The 23,406-nt window shown below is 38.5% G+C and overlaps 1 long non-coding RNA gene across 1 annotated transcript in view; it reads right to left on the bottom strand.

The window, feature by feature from the left end:
• The window catches only part of LOC134473528 (uncharacterized), a 41,713-nt gene extending 19,484 nt beyond the window's left edge, over positions 1-22,229 (bottom strand). The window contains exons 1-2 of the long non-coding RNA XR_010043830.1: positions 22,063-22,229; positions 20,670-20,733 (exon numbers count right to left, since the gene is read on the bottom strand). This is a non-coding gene — a long non-coding RNA (uncharacterized LOC134473528). The remainder of the gene's footprint in view (positions 1-20,669; positions 20,734-22,062) is intronic.
• Between the last annotated feature and the right edge of the window lie 1,177 nt (positions 22,230-23,406).

The following is a 23,406-nucleotide window of genomic DNA, read 5'->3' as shown; positions in this document are numbered from 1 at the left end:
AAATCACGAGTTAATACATATTGTCATCTTAGAAATAGTTTACATATTGTCATCTTAGAAATAGTTGTTCAAGTTACAAAATAAAAGCATGCAAAGACATTCAAACAGTGAGACTGCAAACAGTTCTATTCAATGATCCAACAAGAAGTCAGCAATATGGTTATCTATCTTGTACGCTTAAATATGTATGCATTATATTATATCCTTTAGAGCACTTTCTTTTCCTTTCTTTTGTACAATGACAATTACACATTTTGGGTTTTATTACTCCTACGGTTCTTATTACTTTTTTTTGAAGAGAATAAAACCAAATGTGACATAACAAAACAGAGTCAGCCAAATCAAAAGGATGGACATAATACATAATATAAAAATAGAATACAAGGTGATCAACAATGGTTACCATAATGCCTCTTGCTATCTTAAAAAGAATTGCCTAGATCATCAGTTATAAAACCTAAACATTGGAGACATTACAGAACTTCAAAAGAAGATAATAGTCAAACCAGAATGGGCATCACAGTGAATCTTATTGTCTTCACAGATGTTGCCTATACTCTCAAACTTGGTACTATCAAGCAAAACAGAATAGAGTATAATCAGTCAAAACAAGATGGTGAGAGAAATACAGGGTTTCAAATCAAGTTAATAGGAAATCAAAGTGGGTTACTATAATACATCCTGCTATTTTATTTAGTTTTTCCTTTAATTAAAAAGATAAAAATAAAAAAATAATAAAAAAGGAGATTGAGATAAAAGAGGACATAACAAAACATCACAGGTCAGAACATAACCATTTAAGCAACATAGTGTTTCACCACAAGATATCCGACATAAAAGTAGTTACCATAGTGTCTCTTTCCTTGAAATATTTGAGTATAACTTTGTATACTGTAGCATCAAACATACCAAGACAATGTAAAACCATTCAAGTGAATGACAGTATTACAAGGTATTTAGAACCAACTAACAGAAAATGAACAATGGTTTCTGTATTATCTCCTAGTCTATAACAGTTTTTGTTTATATTATCACATATAATAAAATCAAATAAGATACAACATGTTAAGATCATGGAAACAGAAGAACAAAAGCTTGATGAGACTTCAAAACAAGATGATATTAAATCAGCACTAGCTATCATGATGTCTTATTTTCTCCAAAATAGCTGTTCATACCATCCAACCTTCTCTGCCTCATTTCTGTTGAGCACTTTTTCTGTCATCAGTTGTCAGTTTGTCTTCTTCATTTTGCTTTCTGCTCCATTCATTGTGGCCTCTCTGCCACTGTTTCTGGAATATTGGAACTTTTCTCTTTTAGAATGTCCTGCAGCATTCTCTGTAGAGTTGAATTGGTGGTTGCAAATTCCCCTAGTTCCTCTTTATCCTGGAAGTACCTTGTTTCTCCATTAATTTCTAGGGACAGTTGAACAGGATATATCAATCTTGGCTGGAAGTTCTTGTCTTTCAAAGCTTGAATTATTTCCCCCCATGCTCTTTGTGATTTGATGGTTTGTGCTGAGGAGTCTGCTGTAATTCTGATGGGTGTTCCCTTGTAAGTGATCTGTTTCTTGTCTCTGGCAGCTTTTAATATTCTGTTCTTATATTGGATTTATGGAATTTTGATTATTATATGCCTGGGTGTAGTTCTGTTTGAGTTGTAGGTGGCTGGGGTCCTGTATGCCTCATACATCTGAGTATCTTTACCTTTTCCCATATTAGGGAAGTTCTCCTTATTTCTGTAAATAGCCTTTGCAGTTCATTTGTTTGTATCCCTGCTTCTTCCTTTACATTCTTAATTCTTAAGTTATAGATCCTCTTATCATCTTCTAGCCTTTGTATTGTTACTGCTTGTTTCCTTGTTATTTTTCAGAAGTGTTTCCTTTCATGCTCCCATATTACAAATCTGCCCTCCAGTTCAGATAATCTGTCCTTAGTTTCTTTCAAGATGTTATGTCAGCTTTCAATAGAGTTTTTTTAGTTTCCTGGTAATCTCTTTGAACCTGCTTCATGTATTCTATGTTTTCTCTATTTTCTCCATCAAACAATTCTCCCCTTTTTTTCTGTTCTTCCATTCTACCACCTGTTTTTTCTTGGGAGATGCTTAGCATTTCTTTAACTATTCTATATATCTTGCATTACTTGGTTAAATACTTCACTTTGAACTCGTCTATGAGGTCCTGGAGATATCGCTTTATGTCTATTGGTGTCGTGCCTGATATTGCATGTTTTCTGTCCTCATTCTCCTTTGTATTTACCTTTCCTGGATCAGTGTTCTCAGGGTTGGAGACTGAGGAGCCTTTCTTGTCACTCCCTCTTCCCATACTTTTTGTTCCTTCCATACAAGCATATATAGGAGGCCCAGTTTCTTTCTTTGTTGGTTACAGTTTGTTTGAATCACACCAGCTAGGTGTTCCTGCCCACTGCAGTGTACTAGGGAGACACAGACCTGGGCAACCTATGCTGGGCCTGCCCCTCCAGGTCAGTCAACCTGCTGAAGGCTTCACTGCATTAGGGTGCAATGCCAGGCGCAGGGACCTGGTTTGGGCTAGCCTACTGGGTCTTAGTCCATGGTGTTACCCAGTTCAAGCACTCCCCACCAATCCCACTTGAGTGTGGAATATGTGACTGAAGTCACTGCAGTGCCCTGTTCTGGCTAGTCTTCCTGGTCCCAGAATATCCTCTGTTGGAGTCTCCTAATCTATGGAAGGGTCCCTGTTCCTCTTACTCACCACAGGTCAATGCAGGCCTCCCCAACAGCTCTGCTCTCAATTCAGTTTGCCAATTCATGCTCTCAGAGCTTTTCTGTCTCTATCCCTGCTGTGCCGATTTAGATGCAGCGGGGGCAGCAGGAAATTTAAGCTGCAGTTTCCAGAGGCGCGGGTTCCAGCTTCGGCACTGAGACTAGCTGTTCTATTCATAGCACCGGGATTGCATTTCCAGTTGGTTTCTCTCAGCTTAGTTTGTTCCTGGGTTGGCAGGGTATATCTCCCCCTGCTTAGGACTCCCCATACTGCACCATTCGTGGAATCTAAGCTGGCTATCTCAGAAAGCCTCCATAGCTGCTGTTATCTATCTGCCATGTTCTCCTAGAAGTCGAGGTTATTTTCTTGCAGAAACTTCAACAAGAAAGATCTAAAACTGAATTGTCTGGTCCTAGAGATGAAACATAGTTGCCACCCTTCCAATTTCTGGTAATTTGTCAGACAAAAGTTTTTCTTTTTTATCTCCATTTTTGTCTGCCTTCCTTGGAAGAGAAAGACGTATTTTCCTGCTGATTTTCAATATCCCACTGAAAACAGTAGTTTGGCTAATGACAGATCAGTGCCCCAGATTCTCCAAAGAAAAAACCTCTTGATAGCCTTGATTGCCTCTTCATGAAAAACATGGAAAAGTTTGAGAGGGAATTCAAACACAGCATGTTCTTAATAAGGATTGGAGTTAGCACAGTAGCAGGAAACTTAGTGTTGTATGAGACTTCAGGTTTGATCCCAAGTACTGCTAAAAAAATAGGAAAGTAACATTTCTTACCAGTGAAAGACGAAATTACACAGATTCATGCAAAATTAATTCAAAAACACTATCCCTACAAAAATTTGCTGATTAGGAAGATGGTGTACAATGTCCAACTAGAAGAGATGCTGCCACTTGCTGGCACGAAGCCAGTTTGTGATTGGACTAAGCCCTGTCTCCACACCTCGATCCTGTGCTATCCATTCCATGGATGCTGGAGCAGAGTGGAAGGAAATCCTTGGGCTTATCTCCTGGCTCCTTGGTCATGAACCTGCAGGATTTCATCAGAACTGTGGTTTCTCCTAGTCTCTGACTTCTCTACTTACCAATCTCACATCCAGTTATTTAAAAGCAGAGGTTGATGTAGGGTGGTCAACATTATCTTCACAATGTGAGTCCTGTGACAGCCCTTCCATTTCTCTGGCTGGTTTTCTCTTACTCTCTGCAGTCAGTGCCCAACTGATTGATATTTCATCCATTTCATTCTACCCCATTTTTTATACTCTGTGCTGTGTGTGAGGTCCCAAATGTCATTTGTGGAGCCAAAGGCTCACATCAAACCTTGCACAGCACAGGAGCTGATAACTAGAGCTCTTCCAATGGGTGCAAGGATAACGTGAGCAGAGGCAGTGAGTTCTGAGGGCAAAGTTCTGCAGGCAGCAGCAGCTCACTTCCTTTTTCTCCCAGTGTTTAGTGTCCTGTGCCACACAGCAGCCCCAGGAAACAGTGAACAGTCTGAGGTTTGAGGCAATATTGTAACTTAAATTTTAGTTTCACTACTTACTTGATGAATGAATCTTCAAAAACTACTTAATTTAAGATTTGATTTCCTTGTTAGCGGAATAAGACTATTCCAAGGATCAAATAAGAAAACGTGTACCAAATACTGGATGTGCAGTAAGGTCCGATAAAGACTATTCACTGGATCTCCTCAATAGCTCAGCCTCCCTAGGAATCTCATCTCAGCTACTGGTACTCTGCAATTTCAAAAACCTGTGCACCTGCAGCCAGCAATTTAGATATTAATGTGATCCATGGTGTCAGATCTTTAATCATGAGTAGCTTATGCATGAGTTTACTCTTCCTCAACCTGGTGAATTCATTTTGTGTTTTTCACACAAAAGAAAGCTGAACACTCAGAGGATTCTGTTTTCAGTCCACAGTCTGTGGAATGGCGGACAGGGCTGTGTGTCAGAAATTCTTTCCACCTGATTGCCCCGAGCATACAGGTGTGCCAGAAATGCCTACAAAAGTGGTTTCGTCTTTAGGAGAAAGAAAAACAAGTCACAGCATTCCCCAGGAAGACTTTAGTCATCGTTAGTGGTATGAATAATTTATCAGCTGCTCAAATCGGATAATGACACTTTTGTTGTCTTCTCAAAGAGCAGAAAGGCTGTTCCACAACAACGAAATTAGTTCCCTCAAAACAAAACCATCCTTTTCACCCTTGAACTCGCCTGGTCTGAAAATTAAAATGTATTAGGCCAGTGGAGTCAAAACATTCAGAATAGATTTTTATTTGGAAAATAATGCAGGATAAAATCTAAAACATGACTCAATAAATGTTAAGGATAGTTTTCTTTCCCTTTTTTATAAATCCTCAGTTGCCACTTTATCTTGGCTATCTTTCTCAAATACAAAACTGCTTCTGAATACGATAAGAGAAATTTCCATGTAGTTGAAGAGTGTGAAAAGGAATAAAAGTGGCTTCTCACATCTAAAGCCCCAGAGGCCACATTCAGTCTGCCACACTGGTCTGCCGTGGCCAAGTGAGACAGGAAGCAGATCCCATGTGCTGGCACTGAGACCCATTGTGGGGGCTGATCTGAAATCAGCCTCGCCAGGAGCCGCGCAGAAGTAAGACTGCTCCTTCAGAATTATCCTTCACGTGTCTGGAATGGAAATTTTTCGGAAGCCTGGAAAGGTTCCTTTAGTCACTTGACCTCTTAACCACAAAACTCTTTTTCCCCTTGGAAAAGAAGCAAGGGGCTAGAAAGACTATTGAGAAGTCCAGGGGGGCCTGGTGAACGAGTGTTTGCCATCCCTGCAGAGCGGCTGCCCTTCCTCACAGATGTTACGCATTTTGTAAGATAGCAATTCCCAGCTCCCAAAACAGATTCCAAGTGAGAAAATAGGAAAAGTAATTGGTTGCTATTAGATACGCATTCTGAAACAGAAAGAAATGTGGGCAGTGAAGAATTTCTGGCCTGGATTAGAGGTTCCATAGTAATCAAACAATTACAACCATGAGGATCTCCAAGTATGCTTTTGAAACCCAGAAAGTAGGTTCAAAGCACAAATGAACAATGTCCTCCTTTCAAACCAGCTCAGAAAATTCAGATTCCTACCCATTCCTCTCCCAGAAATAGGCCCTCTTCCATTTTCCTTGGTCCCCTTCAAGGCGCACTCATTACTTGAGAGAGGAAGCATCAGGTGTCCTGCTCATGTGGGGCACTGACATAAAGGCCACCTGTCACCTGGCTTTGGCACACTAAGATCAGATTTTAATTCTGGTTCTCTGATGTTGTGCGATGCTTTTCAGTGAATCAGTAATCCCACTCACAAGGAACACTTCCTCTCAGGTAGGATTACTGCCTTTCGGCATTTCCAGAGTTTCCTCTGAAATTTTGGATTAGATTGAAATATAGAAATTTTTCACTAAACTGTTCTTTGAGCTTAAACAATGAACATCATGTTTTTAAATAGCTTTATTAAGATACAATCTGTATGACATAAAAGTCACCATGTTTTAATATTCTCACAGATACACACATCCCAGAAGGCAGACACTGCCTGTTCCCTAGTTCCCTGACCTTTCTCATCTCCCTCAGCTCCCAAACTTGTGCCACTCAGCTAGTCATCCTTCTTGTCATTCTCTCAGATTTATACTGTGTGTGTTCTTTGTGACTCCCTAGTCATCTTTGGCACTACTCTGTGACTAACCAGTTTTAAGCTTTAAAACGGTAAGAATCTAAGAACTCAACATGCATATCATTACTTATAAAATGAAGTTATTACCTCTTGGGATGGTTGTAAGGAGTAAAGAAAATAACAGTATGTTAAAGCAAGTTGCACAATGCCTGGCATAGAGAAGATGCTAGAACACTTGGGGCATAACTTCTGAGAGCAGCTCCAAGGAAGCTACCCAGGTCTTCGTTCCACAGTTGTCCACACAACAGGATGCTTCCGTTGCCATGTTTATCCATTTGAATATTCTTCATGACTGTCTGCGACACTCTCTGTCATCCACAGCTTCACTCTTCATGGTCAGTCTCCACAAATATTAAAATAGAAAGTTCTGGAAGCAAGCCATGTGTAAGTTTTAATCTGTTCTCTGAGAGGCAGAATGAAATCTCACTGGCCCCACCCCACCCCTTTCCCCAGCAGCCCACACTACGCAGGCCACCCGTCCCAGTGCCACGGTGCCTGTGCAGTGCTCGGGTGGCATCATTGGCTCTTTTCACCACAGAGGTACACTCCACCTGAAGCCCCAGGAGAGTGTGAATACCGGCAGCCTAAGGTATTTTGAGACAAAGAGACCACTTCTATGTGGCTTGGACAGTCTGTTGTTGTAAAAGTCCACCTCATTATTAGTTGTTCTTAATACCTAACCTACAAATTACACTTTGTAGGTTAGGTATGTATTAGGACAGAAAATATAAAAACACAAAAACAACTTTAGATATAAAATGAGCTCTGAATTGTGTGGCATAAACTAAAGATGCAAAACATAGACTGCATGTCATTCCAGAACAAATGATACTGCAGCAGTAAATATTTTGAAATGGTAGCAATAATATTTCAAGTACAAATTTCCATTAGGACAGGAAGATTCAAACAAGCATATCACACAGACTTTTAACTCTGAGGACTTCATGCAGCTTAGCAGAGAATCTCCCAAATGTGTTTGGCTCATGATACTTTTAGGGTCACAATTCCTTTTCTTTCAGTCAAAAAGAAACACCTAAAAATTCTGCTTATTCCATAGTTGGGTACAAAGAGCCAAACAAGTATTTATATCCAACTACTTGCTAGCTGCTTGAAAAACTACACAACTAAAATAAAAATAGTGTTTAATTTTATTTGCGTTTCGCCGACAGTGGAAGCACGTGCCTGCTGGGTACAGCACTGCAGCTCAACTTTGTAATAGACTGAGACTCATCCTTGCTGCCTGGCACAGTGGTTTGTATGTGATGCTTGGGTTTTATTTTGATTTTTAAATGAATTTTGCTATTTTAGGTCAGTTTGAGTTTCATAGAAAAAGTGAACAAAGTACAGAAGTTTAGAGAAGTTTTAGTGTCACAGAAAAGCTAAGCAGAAAGATTCCTTTTGTGCCTTCCTCATATGTACTTGCATCTTTTTGCAGCATGTGGCTTGCTTATCCTCTCCAAAACTGGTCTTGCAGGAAGGAAGGATGGAGGAATGAAAAACTGATATTATGTATCTTGGTGAGTACAATTGGAAAGTGTTATCTAACCCTGATCTTTAGCTTGGTAAACCATAAAGCTCTGATGTGTAACTTACAACTGTCTTCTAGGTGTTATCTTAGTGTAGAGCATTTGGGGCACCCTGAGACATGAGGTTTGTGCTTCTGACCCTCGCTCCAATGGGCATCTCACTCCTGGACTTGGCTCAAGTTCTAAGTTATCCTCCATTTTTTCTCTTTTCTACATTCTCTAAAGAATTTATTTGTTGTTGTTTTTATTATTTTGTCTTTTAGAAGAATGTTTATTGAGATGATATCAACATAGAAAAAGCTGTACATATTTAATGTATCAACTAAATGAGCATGAGGGTAAGTGTACACCCTAGAAATTACGGCCACAATCTATGTCATGACCTTTCCATCAGCCCCACAAGTTTTATTTTGCCTTATTTGTGATTACTTTTAGAAGAACACTTACGGTATTGTATACTTAACTAAGTTTTAAGTATACACTGCAGTATCAACTATAGGCACATTTCCTTAGAGGAAATTCCTAGCATTTGCCTATCTTCTTTTTGATAACCATCCAGATTTGTGTTTAATGTATTCCACATGGGTGACAGCAGTTCCAACCCAATTACAGATGTCAATCATGGAAGAATCCTGAGTTCAGAGTGACAACCCTGGGTTGAAAGATATGGACGGGATCCTGCTAGGGTCTAAAAGCAGGACCCCTAGAACCAACTCCCAGAGTCAACTGGAATTTGAGTGAGACCCAAGCAATTGTTAAGCTTTTGCTAAGGTTCTAGCTTTCAAACCAATGCAGGGCCAGGAGCAAAATGTGAATTTCCATATTCAAAATAGATAGTAGGTCAGGTTTCTATGACACCAAGCTGGCAGTCCTTGTGTTTTACTTCCATCAGCCATTGAGCTCTTTCTGGGCTCATCTACTCACAGAAAGGAAGCTCCTGATGTTATCACCTGCCCTACCTCTTGTCTTTAGGGCTGACAGCATGACTCTGTTTGCAAAGGACAAATCATTGCTCTTGGTACCTGGGTGTGGCAAGATATGTATTCATTTGTCAGTTATAACCCAAAGTATAGTCTTGATTTAGGAGCTCCATCCTCAGAGGAATCCACAAAATCACACATCACTAGAATAAAACCATAAGAAATGATTAAAATTTGCAACAGGTACCCTGATCCTTTCCAGTGTCTGCCTCAGCTTAGGATTCCCCAAAGTCATCCTGGAGAGTAGGAATACAGAAACAGGGAGAAAGAAACAGGAAAAGCAGACAAACCAGACTCTAGGAGCAAGAGCAAGATTCTCACTGTGGAAGTGGGTGATCAATTCTGCTGGGACTTTCCAAGAAGCTCCTAAAGTACTGCCCTAAACCTTTACCCAGAAGTCTTGCACACAACTGTATGTAAACTCTAGTTGCTAATTGCCCTCAGGGTGTTCAGTCTTCTGCACTGTTGAATTTCATGTGTCTACAAGCTAAGAAAATACCTGCCAGGTTCCAGATGTTGGGGAAGCAAAGTAAAGGTGCTCTTGGGGTAAGGCAAGGTCCTATTAAATGAGTTCAGGGGTTGACAGCATGGACCATGGAGAAAGCCTAGGCTGGGATGTGGAAACTGGGCAGCAGCCTTTCCCAATCAGCACATTAAGCTAGGGTCGAATGCGTCTGGATGCTCCTGGAAACATTACTGACACTAGTAACCAACTGCTGCACTCAGATTAAACAGGAAGAATCAGGTACATCATGGTGAAGTTTCATAATTGAGTATTATGCAGTAATTAAAAATCATGTTTCTCAAAGATTAAGAATAATAAAGGAAGGTGTTTTAAGTACCGTATAGCACAAATTTGGCAAAAACTCATACAAAATATGGTATCTAGCATTACATCATATAAAGCTATATATGGGAAAATATCAAAATATAGAAGTCAGATGTTAAGAATATAGATGAAAATTTTCCTCAGGTTTTCTTCAGGAACCTTGAGAAGAGGTCAATGGCTTTCATCAAGGAGGACGTGAGCCTATGAATCCTCTCTTTTAGAGCCTCCATCCGCAAATACCACTAAAGTCCGGGTTTAGGACTCACCCTGTGCCCTGTGTACCTGCTCTCTTCTTAGAATGGTTGGACAACTGTCTCCACTGCATCCTTATCTCATTCCTCTTCTTCTAAGCTTCTTCCATACACAATTTTTTCTTAACTCCATTGGCCCTTTGGAAAATATTTACCTCCATTATCATTCCTAATCACCTTACTCATCAAGCAGCCTCTCCTTGACTGACCCTCACCCTCTTACCTTTTCTATGAGTTAGGGGCACATCCTGGTAGGACCCCTGAAATCCTGTACCTGTCCTGCCTTTACAGCCATGATGTCATTTTGGATTGCTTATATAACTGTTTTGTACCCCATTCCTAACTATGAGCTCCTACATGGTTTATCTCACTAATGGTCAAAACTAAATAGACATTTTCATGAACTATTTTGCAAAAGAGGTCTTATAAATTTGGATAACTTTATACCTTTGTCTGTGGTTTCATAATTAATATATTTAAGACAAATATATAAGCCAAGATCAGAATTCAAGATACTTTTTACTTCAAATCCATTTTAATCATTGTTTCCTAAGAGGAACAATAAACAAAGCAACATAAAACAAAAATATTTTGTCAATTGAGTGGCTATGTTTTGCTAAATCAATTAATTTCTGACTTTTCATTGACAAACATATTTGACTGTAAACATAAACAAATTTGACTATAAATAGCCAATAGATCCCATATTTAGTTCTAAACTATCAAAATCTCATTTTCATGTGTCCAAAACCAATGTATATAGCCAGTAATAGAAGAAAACAGCCAAATAAATTATGCATTGATGAAGCCACATATAATTGTATTTATATATCTTAAGAGATAAAATAAGCTTATATAATGCTATGAGAAAAAGCAGGATATAAAAACTGATTTTCAGTATTACATTCTAAACATATGCACACACAATACAAATACACACTAAACCAAAATTAATTCCCTACAGAATTAGTAGATTATTTTAGGAGGACTGGAATCACTATTTTATGTTTATTTTTCCATATTTGTCAAATATCCTATAATAAAATTTATCTTTTATAGTTAGAAAAATTAATTAAGCTTTACCATCAGTTTATTCATGTAATTTGCTATGTATGAGTTTATGTGCAAAACCTTGGCCACACTGATACATTAAGAAAATCTGAAAGAGGGGCTGGGGATTTAGCTCAGCGGCATAAGCACCTGCCTTGCAAGCAGGCAGTCGTGAGTTCAATCCCTGGTACCGATAAAAAGGAAAAAGACAAAAAAAAAAAAAAAAAAAAAGAAAGAAAATCTAAAAGAGAGACAATATGATTACCTTCGTTATACAGTTTTATATATACAGTTTTATATATACAGTTTCATATATTTTACTTTGGGCAAATCTGAAAGAACTGGTTTGTAGTGTAACACCTAACCCAGGTTTAAGGATTCACATGGAAAGTAAAATACCCTAGGATCCATTTTTTGAAGCATTTTGTACAAAAGTGTTTATTGTCAAAAGATTAGACATTGTCTAGTGCACATAAATTAGTAATAAATAATGAAAGGCACGTTTTTAGCACAACTGAAATCTTCAGTGAAGAAACTTTGAGCCAGAGCAGGAAAAGGCTTTGGAAATGCATATAGTCTCATCAGTGATTTTCAACAATCCTACTGAGCGATATTGAATGCCCCAATAACATTCTGGAAAGGAAGTAGGCAATTAACTTTTTTCTCAAAAAATATAAATATGCATGATAAATGTGATAGGGGTAGATGGTTTCTGAATTTCCCATTATAAAATCCATCTATCACAGAGTTGTAACTCAACTACAGAAATGTAGACCTGGCTAGAACCTGAATGGGACATCCTATTTTGGTCTGGAAGCACTTTTACTCTGAAAGTAAATAAGAAAATTATAGTTATGGTTTTGAAATTCATTCTTAATTTTTTAATAATTCTAAGAAAAACAAGTGTTTAGCAAATAACAAGTATCAAACTGTGTAACACTGCTACTTTTTAACTAATTGAAAAAGAATCAAGATCTAAAATTAAGGTTGCACAAATTATAGCTCATAAGGCAAAGGCAATGTATGTTCCTTCATAAAACTCTTTATGTTCTGCTCATAGAAAAGTGACATGTGTATGTGGCCTTCAGTCTGCATCAGAGTCTACCAGCAAAAGTATATCAGGAACACCCAGGTAGAATGTGGGGACAGGAACAGGCTGGATTACTTTTTTCAGATGGCAGAAACACTTGTCTGGAACACGATTTGCAGGGTTCAAGACAGCCATAGCATCAGGACTGACCTCAGCCGTTGTGGATCGTCACTGTTCATGCTATATTATTTACCAACATGACACTTAGCATTTAGGTTGTTTAGCCTGGTAAACAATTCCAGCAAAAAATAGTGTGTAACTAGTTTGTAGTGAAAATAGTTACACATAGCAAACCAGAGATGCATGGGAGAGTCCAACTCTATTATTTATTAGTTGTGTGACATCAAGTGAATCCTCTAAGTTCTCTGGAATTTATAATTTAATGGTGTGAAAATAAAATGCAAATAATTCCATAGTTTTTAATATTTGAGAAACATTTACTATTTGGATATGTATATATGTATGAAACAAGCAGGTTATCTAAACTACATTAGAAATAAAAAATAAAACGATGAGGAAAATATGACTGAAAAGCAACTACAGTTGCTTTAAGCAACAGTGCTTACCCATGGGATTCTGGTTGGGATTTTTGGATGCTACTCTATTCTTTCTTCTTTATACTTTTGTGAACTTCTCTGGAAGTACAGAGACTCCAAAGAGCCAGATGAAAGAGTCAGTCTGTGTTACTACTGAAATTATACACCCCCTTTTCCTTCTGGTTGCAAAATACTGAGCAGTTCCATTTCAGATGTCTTGAGTGGTCAGTCTTTCACTGTGGATCACAGTGCATAGTGCATTTGAGAAGGGTGCGAAAAAAGGAGAACAGACTATGGAAACTTCAGGGTTTGGCAGGTATGAGGTGAGTTTGGAAGGAATGACTTAAATAAGAACAAACAAAACACGCAGCTTCCCGTGGCTTTTGGCAAGAGGCCCATGAAGCAGCACTCTGGGCTCTCCTGCCTCGATGTCCTGTCCAGAGCCTGTAGGAGTGTAGCATATTGGCTTGTTTTAGATTTAGTACATGGTTGCTCTTCATAGCATCCCATCCAGGTCCACATGAGTGCAACTTCTTTCAGACTCCCAAATTAGAAGCCATTAGAGCCCAGGATGTCACGTCTGGGGCACAAAGGCTCTGTCCTCTGGGGAGATGTGCACAGTAGACTCTTAGGTCACTGGTTGGGATTCTCAGACCATGCTGGTGCTGGAAAGCCTTCTTCCTCTGGATTTCAAGGACTCTGTTTTTCCCAGTTCTTCTCAGGAGCTTGGTGTCCCCTCTGCTATGGGTGAAGGAAGCACTGTGGACCATGCCATTTGTTGGAGGGCAGCCTCTCCCTTTGCCTGCATTAGGAGCCGGTCATCGTCAAGAAAAGAAAAGCCTGACTCTGCTGAGGCCCAGGAGTGAGGAGAGGCAGGAGAGCTGCATAGCAGCCGCCTGACAACAGATGTGCTCAGAGCTATGCTGTGGCCCAGAACACAGATGCCTGTGTGGCCACGTAGAGAAAAGGAGGAAAGGAGATCTGGAGTCCCTGGAGTAGGCCTGTGGGGACAGTGAGGAGAGGGGCAGGCTGGGGTGGCAGCCAGATTTAGAATAGAAACTGTGTGATGGGAGCCACTTCTCAGCCACACTGTGGTGGTGTTGAGACTTCTGCCAGGCGCAGCATCCCGTGCTTTGTGTTCATTAAATTATAGAAAACCTGGATCTTCTGTGAGGTATTCTCTCTCCCAGTCATTTGAAAAACTAAGGCCTAGAGAGGGAACTAATCAAAATCACATCCTTTTCGTGTTGTAGAAGTAGGTCTGGGATTTCAGCCCAACAGTGTCCGAGGACCCACACTCAGGTTAGAGGTGGAGTGAGTAGGACTCACTGAGTTTTAGAAGGGTGTGAAAGCCAGCAGTAAGCTCCAGGCTCTGAACAACCAGGGCTGGTGCCCAGTGAGCAGGCAGAGGCTTGGGAGTGGGGAGGGGCGAGGCTCCTGGGGGCTCACACTGCATTGGGCATTTCAGAAGCCCATAGGACATGTAGGGAATACATTAGGGGACTCTCTGCAAATGGAGGATCAATATCAGTGTCATTTTTCACACCTGCCTTGAAGACCAGATTTGGATCACCAAATAAGCTTATGGAGCCAGCCTTTAAAGCCAGAGGTAAGAGTAAAACCTCAGCACTAAAACACCAGTTCAAATAAGTTCTCAATGCACTAGAAATGCAGTCCAGCTCCCACTGCTACAGCAAACAGAAACTCTAAAATGATACCCAGGACTTAGAGGCAGATTTATTTAGTGCTGGACAGGCACTGACAAGGAATCAACCCTTATAAAAATATCAGGCCCCAAAGGCTCAAGGAGGGAGTTTCATGAGGTTTACAAAGGGAAGTCCAAAGGCAGAGGACTTGGCTGTCTTCGACTGGCATTTACAAAGTGCACCATGATGACCACCTATGCATCACAGTGACCAGCTGTTTCTACGAGACAATAGCAACTGGAACTTCAACAAGAACTATCACCTGGGTGCCTACCAAGCTAAACTGTACTGGCGGAAGCCAGGGGAGCATTTTCTGTGACACCTGTGTAACAGGCTGCTGGTGTGCTCGTTTTTCTGGCACTAGCACATTTCCCCCTACTCGGCTTAGGTCCAGTCCTGCCTTTGACAATTAGAGAGACAGAACACCTGATCCACAATTAGCGAAAACACCTGACCAAGTACTGCAGCGAAAGCATCCTAGGCCCCTCTATTCTGATTTTTAGAAATAAACCAAATTGCACATTGAGCTTGTTGATATAAATGACAGTTACTAAAGATTTATTTATTTTTGTTTAAAACACTCAGATATTTGTGCCTTCTCTTTCACACTTCCCACTTTATTTCCTTCTTTTTGCTCCTTCATTCCTTTATTCTCTCAAAGATGCAACTTGGATTCAGCATAGTGGTCGGTGGATTTGTTTATTGGCACACTCTAGTTGTCTGGCCTACCAGTTCTATTATATATATAGTATAATATATATATACTAGTTTGAATAACTTTTTATAAAATAAAGATTAGAAAAGGGAGATTTAATGAATATTTTGATAAAAATTTTGAAGTAAGAATTTTTAAGGAACTCATTGTTACATGTAAATTTTCCATAACGACACAGCAGGCCTCAACATTTTTCATTTTAGAACAAAAAAAAAAGAATAAAAAATGATGATAGAGAATTTCTAAACAAATAAATAGATTAACAATGTTTAATATATTATATAATGCTATCTTCAAAGTAGTAGCTTAGCTTACAAGATATAAGCATAAAAATGATCACCCACTGAAAGCACAAACTATTCTTTTTGATGAACTAATAGAAGCCAGTAATATAATTATTTATCTATTATCTATCTATCTAATCTTTTTGCTCAATCCAATTGTTCTTTCCTTGTGAGCAGTTTCCCTTTCACTTTCATAAATTCTATTTATGAAATTCTGTATTTTGAATCTCAATTATTCTTTCAGTTTTTACATTAGTGAAACAATACAAAGTTTACACTTGTGAGTATGATTATTTCAAATACAAGTTGCATCCATCTACCTAAAAAAGTCTCGAGTTTATCCTTCTTTGTAGCTGAGTAGTATTCCATTGTATAAAAATACCACATCTTTTTATTTGTTTCTCAGTCGATGGGCATTTGGGTTGTTTCCAAAATTTAGCTATTACACATTGTGCTACTATAAAAATAGGTGCACATAGATTGCTGTGGTATAATGTTTTCATTTCTTTCAGGAAAATACTCAGAAGGGGAATAGCTACATCAAATGGAACCATCAATGCAAGTTTTTTTGAGGAATCGCCACACTGATCTCCACAGTGGTTGCACCAATCTGTGCTCCCACCAAGACTAGAGAATGGTTACATTTTCCCTTCAGTCCCACCAGCATTTGTTGCTGGTTGATTTTTTGATGACAGCCATTCTTCATGAAATGAGATGCAATCTCAGTGTTGTTTTCATCTACACTTCTCAAATACCAATGATGTTGAACAACTTTTCATATATTTTTTCCAATTTGTATTTCTTCATCTGAGAAGTGTGTATCTCTCACCTGCCCATTTTTGCATGAAGTCTTTGAATCTCGAGGGCCTCGTTTTTAAAAAAAAATTCTTTATATGTCCTAGATAGTTCTTTGTCTGATAGACAGTTGGCTAAAGTTTTTTCCCAAGTCACAGATTTTCTTTCACTCTGTTGGTAACTTCTTTCATTGTGAAAAAACTTTTTAACAAGATATGATCCCTTTTACTGATTCTTTGAAATATTTCCTGTGAAGTTTGGTTTTCATTCATGAATTGTCTGCCTAGCCCTATGTCTTCAAGATTTCTATCTACTTTGTCTTCCAAAACATTTAGAGTTTCTGTTTTAATATTTAAATCTTTGATAGATTTTGATTTTAGTTTAGTGCATGGTGATAGCCATGGGTCTAGTTTAAGACTTCAGCATGTGGAAAGCTATTTTTACTCCAGCAAACATGTTTGGTCCCTTTTTCAATGATAATGTGGCTGAGTGTGTTTTCAGTTGTGCCTGCATCATCTATTCTGTTCCACTGATCCTCAAGGCTGGTTGTTGTTGTTTTTATTGTTGTTTTTGCAGTACCATGCTGATTTATCATGGTAACTTTGTAGTATTATTTCAAGTCAGGGAGTTTGATGCCTCCTGCCTTACCTTTGTTACACAGGATTACCTTTGCTATTCTAGGTCTCTTCTGCTTCCAGTTGAATTTTAGGAATGTTTCTCTGGATTGTGAGGTATACTAATGGTATTTTGATTCAGATTACATTAAATCTGTGTAACAGTTTTGGGAGTATGGCCATCTTCACAATGTTGGTTTTTCCTGTTGATGAGCAAGCGATATCTTTTCATTTTCTGAAATTCTCTTCGGTTTCTTTTTTAGAGTATTGTAATTTTCAGTGTATAAATCTTTTACTTTGTGAGATTAACTCCTAAATATTTCAGGTTTTTTTGGATGGTATTGTGAAGGTGTGGTTTCCCTAATTTCTCTCTCAGTTGAGTTTATTATTTATGTATAGGAATGCTACTGATTTAATTTTTAAAAAGCAAAACAGAAAAAAGGTAGAAATAATGCAGAATTTCAAACAAAATAACAGTAAATAATCAACAATTGTTAATATATTACATATTGATATATTAGAAGTATTTGCTGAAGTTACCAAGTCAATGATTTTTGACTGTTAACTTTGTATGCAGCTATGTTAATGAATTTCATTATTAAATCTAGGTGTCTTGGCCAGGGTTTTAGCTCAGAGACAAACCTGGCAAGTGCAAGGTCATGAGTTTGATCCCTGGTACCAAAAAGAAAAAAAAAATCTAGATGTCTTTTGGTGGAGTTTTTGTGGTCTTCCATGTACAGTAGCATGTTGTCTATGAGTGATCATAATTTAATTTCTTCCTTTCCTACCCCTATTCATTTTATTTCTCTCTTGTCTAACTGCTATGAGTAATGTTTCCAGGATTATATTGAATAGGAGTGGTGATAGTGGACATTTTGTCTTGTTCCTGACTTTAGAGTGAAAGCTTTCAGTTTTTGTCCATTTAGTATGATGTTGACTGTTGGTTTTTCATAGATGGCTTTTATCAGATTGAGGTAGAGATGATCTATTCTGATTTTCTGTAGGGTTTTATCATAAATGAGTGTTGGACTTTATCCAAAGCTGTTTCTGCATCTATTGAGATGATCATGTGACTTTTGTCTTTGGCTCTGTTGGTAGTACATTAATTGATTTGCATATGTTAAACTATCCCTGCATTCCTGAGATGAATCACACTTGGTCATAGTGTACAATATTCTTGATACTTTGCTGCATTCTATTTGCTAGTATTTTATTGAGAGTTTTTGTATCTACTATGTTCATTAGGGAGTTGGCCTATAGTTCTTTTTGATTGGGTCTTTCTCTGGTTTTGGTATCAGAATAATATTTGCCTCCAAGAATGAATTAGGGAGAATTGCCTCCCTTCATTTTCATTAAAGAGTTTGAAGAATATTGGCATTAAATCTTCTCTAAATTTCTTGTAGAATTCATCAGTGAATTTATCAGAACCTGAGCGTTTCTTTGTTTGTAAGTTTTTAACTGTATTTTCAACTTTAGTAACTGATATTGGGTCATTCAAAATTATATCTTCTTCATTCATTTTGGTAATTCATACCAACTTCATACAAGTTTCTAGAAATGTCCATATTTATTTTTCATACTATGGGCATAAAAATTTTTGAAGTATGTATTGATGACCTTCTGAATTTTCACAGGATCTGTAGTAATATCACCGTTTTTATTTCTCGTTACATGAATTTGAGTTGTTTCCTTTTCTTAGTATATTTTGACAACGTGTTATCAATTTTGTTTATTCTTTCAAAGAATAAACCCTTCAATCCATTAATTCTTTTTATTATTTTATCTCAATTTCACTAATTTCTACTCTGATCTTTATAATTTCCTCTACTCTACGAATTTTGTATTTGGCTTTCTCTTCTTCTAGAAGCTTCAGGTGCAGCAGTAGGTTGTTTATTTGTGTTCATTCTGTTTTCCTGATGTGAGAATTCACTGCTATAAATTTCCCTGAAGGACTACTTTCATTGCATCCCACAGCTTTTGATATTTGTATTGGCATTTTCATTTGATTGTTTAATCTCTTCATCAATTTCATCTGTGACCCATTGCTTGTTCAGGAAGATGCTATTTAATTTCCATGTGTTTATGGAGTTTTTGTGGTTTCTTTTACCATTAATATCCAGTTTAATTGCACTATGGTCAGATACTAAGCATGGGATGATTTGTATTTACTTAAGCATGCTCTATAGGCTAGTATATGATCTATTTTAGAGACTATCTCACATACAGCTGAGAAGGTGTGTTCTGATGTTGGATGGAACACTCTGTAAAAAGTCTATTATGTCCATTTGTTCACATATTTGATTCAGTTCTGTTATTTCTTTGCTGACTTTTTGACTAGTTGATCTGTCTCTTTGTGATCATAGGGTATTAAGCTCCCCCATTACAACTGTGTTATTGCTTATTTGATTTTTCATGTCTATTAGTATCTATCTTACATAATTGTGTGCTCCCATATTTGGTGCCTATGTATTTATGATTGTTATCTCTTCCTCTTCTTTTTTCACCTAACAAGTATGTAGTGACCTTCTTTATGTTTTTTTTATGATGTTTGGTTCAAAGTTCACATTGTCTGCAAGCAGAATAGCTACCCCTGCTTTTTTCTGGGTTCCTGTTACATGGAACAAAATCTTTAATATACAACAAGATGAGAAGTAAGTGGCTAAGTTTATAGTTGGAAGTTTCTAGTTTTAGGAGACATAGATTCAGTATTTATAAGAATTTGATTTCAGTCTAACTGAAGAATTACATACAAAATGCTCTGCTCAGTATTATGCAGGATGCAAAAAAGAGAAAGACATTTTTCTTCTGTGCTAAATTTTTTATTCTAAAACTGCTAAACACATAGCATATGTTTTTAAGATTTTTATCTTTTTCCCATGGCAGATATTACTAATTGTTCATGACATTCTTCCCCACTGAGCTGTACATGATCTTCTACCTTATTTCAATATTGTGAACCAGGCATTGCCACCAATCAATCTAATTTACCACATGAAAGAAAATCTATTTGTCAGCCCCGGGCTAGAAGGATACATACACATTAACATTCCAGGCAGATTGTGTTAAATGCGATACAGGTGATCAATATCATCTTTCAGGAAGAGGGAAGATGGGAGAGATGGATTAGAAATTAGGGCTTTGCTGAAAGGTTCCCTGTGCCTGTGGCACTGAGCTGGATTTTGAAGGATGGGAGCACTGCACACCGTTCATTTCCCAACGGCACCTCAGATCTTTGAACACCAGTTGCTGGGCTGAGTGAGGGCTGAGTACAGCATTTGCCTCACATCCCTGTTCGGCTGTTGAATGAGAAAACCACTGAAACCCTAGGTTTGAGCTAAACCCTAGGTTTAGCAAGGACCTTAGACCAGACAGTTTCTAGCAGAAACTGGAGCTGGCTCTGTTCTGACAGGAAGCCTGACGAATCGATATCCACCAATCTTTTTCACTTTTCTCTGATACCAATTCTGTTAGTCTAGAGCAGTATTTAAAGGCTTTGATTTTGGTCCAAGGGTGAAAAGAAATGATATGATCAGAGGGAGAACAAGCACCATCCCTGTCACTAAGCTATAGGGTTAACAGTGGAGGGCTTTTCTATAGACCAGTGTCTATGTAATATCTTGAACCAGGCACGGTGAGAAACTGCCACAGTTCTCAATGCCTTAGCTAAAGAAGGATGGGGTCCAGTGTCACGCAAGCAGGTAGGGCCAAAGGATTTCTGGCTTGTCCTGCCCTCCCTAAGGATGTGGAGCCCTCAAATAAGGCCCCTAAATGCAGCCACAGAGCACAGAGGCTGCCATGTAGAAAGCACACCTCTCTTAAATATGTCATCCCAGAGATCTTTGCCACTCACGTTTGATGGTGAGAACATGCTTCAAGACTCCACTTGGAGGCAAATGCAAGATATAGCTGAGTGCCTAAAGAAAAAGAAATTTTGTTTAGTAAGAGTGTGGTGTTTTCTCTGGCACACTCTGATGGCACTGAGGAGACATTTTTGTCTCATCAGTCAAGCTCTTTGGCCTTGTCCTGGCAGTTTACAGAGGAAAGAGATGCTGTCACAATTTGTAGAACACAAAATGTTCTACCGCAACCTCTTCTTGAAGGGCACAGCCAAGTAAAAACTTCCCAGTACTTCATAATGAATGAACCCTCTCCACAGATTGACAGTTTCAGGATAAACAGAAAAAATGGGTTTCTAAAGAGGCCCAGTGCTGATCTTCAGAGCTTGAGAATATGATATTTTACATGGAAAACAGAACTTCCCAAATGTGATTAAACTAAGAAGTTACAGTGAGACAGTTAGCCAGGATTATCAAAGGGGCTAATATTACAAGGTTCTTTATAAACAGGAATGCATGACAGGAGATGAGAGCCAGACGGAATACATGGCACAGGAAGCAGAGTTCAGGATGCTGTGACAAAGAGGAGACTCTCTAGCCACTGAGAGCTAAAGAGCCCATGTAACCTAGAGAAGCTCAAGAGATTGAGAACCACTAACACAGGCATTCCGACTTCAGCTGAGTGAAACCCCAAGTCCCCCCCATGGCCTCAGGACAGTAAGGTAACAAGTGTGTGTTGTTTTAAGCCACTAGGTCAGTTGTTAACAGAAGTAATAACAAACAAATGCAGAAGTTCAGGATCCTGATCAGCTATAGCTATTAGTTTTTTAGTTCATTCTGTGCCCCAAGCACAGTGCCAGTACCAGTCATTGCTCACTCATTTAATTCTCAAATTAACTACAAGGTATGCACTATGCTTAGTCCTGTAAGACTGTGCGAAGGACAAAGACAAAAAAAAAAAAAAAAAAAAAAAAAAAAAAAAAGACTGTGCAGAGACAAGTATCAGAGGCCAAGGAACTTGCCCAAGTCCCCAGCCAATCAGGGTTGCAAGTGCAGTTCACACCTCTGACTGGGGTGGTGCCATTACTGAAAAGGTGACTATCAGAGATCAACAAATACACCCCCATCCACACACCCTGCACACAATACTGTACAATTCCTTCCTTCAAGAACCCAGAAGGTAGGATTGCTAATAAATACTATTTTCAGCAAACCTATAATGAGAAAAAGCCAATCTACTTTGTTCAGAATATTCTTTCTATCTTTGAAAAATGGGTTGCAGTAAGACATCAACTGATGTGATGGAAGTAGAATCTGAGAGAATCCATTGCACATTGCAGTCTGCCCTCTGTTTTCAGAATTTAGCCTATTGGATATTGGATACATGAGTCCAATTGTCTCTGTTACCTTATCTAATCTTCAGAGATGTCTCAGACCAGCCCTCCAGTGGACTGCAACCACAGGACCAAACCTGGATGAGACCCACGCAGAACTACCAGCTGAGCCTGGACCAAACTTCCAGCCCCCACTCCCAGAATTGTGAGCTCATAAATGAGGATTGTGACAACATAGTTTGTTACAGAGCAAGCAGTAACTAAAAATGGACCACTGACAAGGTGGAAAGGTCGAAATCATATTTAATGTCCTAAACCCTTTTAGCTAACTTCTAGCTGGCTCCTAAGGAGCAAGGATGGGCCTGATGATTGAATGTCCTCCAGTCCCAACCTCTTGCTAGGTTTTCTGAAAATAAAAATGACAGCCTCAACCACTGTGCTCACAAGCAAAAGGAAATGACCACTTTTAATGAAAATGACAACTATTGAATAAAGTAGCACATATGTAAAAAACCTATTATTACCAACACCCACAGTTCTGTTGAAATGCTTAGTGCTTCCTTCCATGATGATCTTAGAATCTTTTGCCACAGTTGTGCAGTTTCAACTTTAATATATTTAAAACAAACATTTCTTTATCCTAAGAAAAAAATATACTTGCTCAGACATAACTCTGGACAGCGGAAAACAGTTCCTTTTAAAACACAGAGAAAGGTTTTGTAAAAGTATATGGAGGAATTACAGAACCCTAAAAGAAAAGTTCCATAATGTTTCTGCTGCTGCCTCAGCCCAATTTATTATAGTGCATTTTTGACTCAAAGCCAGCCCATCACCATATCCCAGATTTCTAAATATTCAAGATGAAAATGCATGATTCCAGAAACCACACCATTGCTGTTCTTTAACAAACTGCATCCCATTTTTCAGAGTAGTTTTATTTTAGTCCTTGAGTCACCAGAAAATTTTATTTCTTCCCTCTGGTTTCGCCTAGGGAAATTATACTTCCCTGTTCCCCACAACCTTCTAACGCAACTGTACAAAAATCAAATTGTTTTTCTAGCAGCCACTGATAATGCTCCACATTTCAAACAACACACAAAGAAGAATACTGGGTTCCAGCTCATTCGGTGATTTATGACTAACCCCTTCTGAGCAGTTCCTATTTATACATTCATTTGTCGTGTCTTGGGTGATATATTCTTGGCAGCATCATTGGACACAATATAGTGTCCCAATTTTCCCCCTGAATCATAAGAAAACATTTAGCAGAAGTGAAGTAACATTGCCCTTTAATTTTCTTGTAGAAATCTATGGTTTGTGTAACATGAATCAGTCCAGTTCTGATTAATATGAGGATACATTTTACTCCCCAAAGAGCCAAGTCGGGTAGTAAAAGCTCTGATAATCCAAATACTTT

This window comes from Cavia porcellus, unplaced genomic scaffold (assembly GCF_034190915.1).
Source record: "Cavia porcellus strain 051 isolate PalLab524CR breed Dunkin Hartley unplaced genomic scaffold, mCavPor4.1 scaffold_1, whole genome shotgun sequence".
NCBI lineage: Eukaryota > Metazoa > Chordata > Mammalia > Rodentia > Caviidae > Cavia > Cavia porcellus.
This window is presented reverse-complemented; position numbering and strand designations above follow the sequence as displayed.